General features: G+C 66.3%; 1 protein-coding gene across 1 annotated transcript in view; it reads left to right on the forward strand.

Moving 5' to 3' along the window:
• The window catches only part of PPP2R3B (protein phosphatase 2 regulatory subunit B''beta), a 51,845-nt gene that overhangs the window by 40,128 nt on the left and 11,228 nt on the right, over positions 1–489 (forward strand). The window lies entirely within an intron of this gene.

The raw sequence follows: 489 nt of genomic DNA on the forward strand, positions 1-489 counted from the left end.
GGGAAGGGGATGTCTCGGACGAGGACAGGTTGGCGGGGATGCCCCGGGAGGGCAGGTGAGGGGACAGCCCGTGACAGGGACAGGCGAGGGGACGTCTCAGATGAGGACAGGTGAGCAGATGCCCTGGGACAGGTGAGGGGTATCTCAGTTGGGGACATGCCCACCCGGGAGCGGAGCTGAGCCCCGTGGCCAAGGCGGGCCTCACTGTGCAGGGGGCAGGGGCCACTCTCTGGCTTTAAGTTAACGCTTTTCATTCAGTGGTCAGTTGAGTGTCCGCGGAAGCATTAGGGGCAGTCTCTCAAACCACCCGCAGTGTAATAAGGGCTCCCAGCCACGCAGGAACTGCGTGCCCGCGCCGTCCCAGCTCAGGTGCGGCCGTCTCACCTGGACATCCCCCCGCATGTGGCAGCAGGTCCGCTTCTCCTGCCACCTGTGTCCTCCCTGCAGCTGGGGGCGGGGCTGCTTCCCACCCCCACCCCCCCACACCCC

This window comes from Neophocaena asiaeorientalis, unplaced genomic scaffold (genome assembly GCF_003031525.2).
Source record: "Neophocaena asiaeorientalis asiaeorientalis breed wild unplaced genomic scaffold, Neophocaena_asiaeorientalis_V1.1 scaffold871, whole genome shotgun sequence".
Taxonomy (NCBI): domain Eukaryota; kingdom Metazoa; phylum Chordata; class Mammalia; order Artiodactyla; family Phocoenidae; genus Neophocaena; species Neophocaena asiaeorientalis.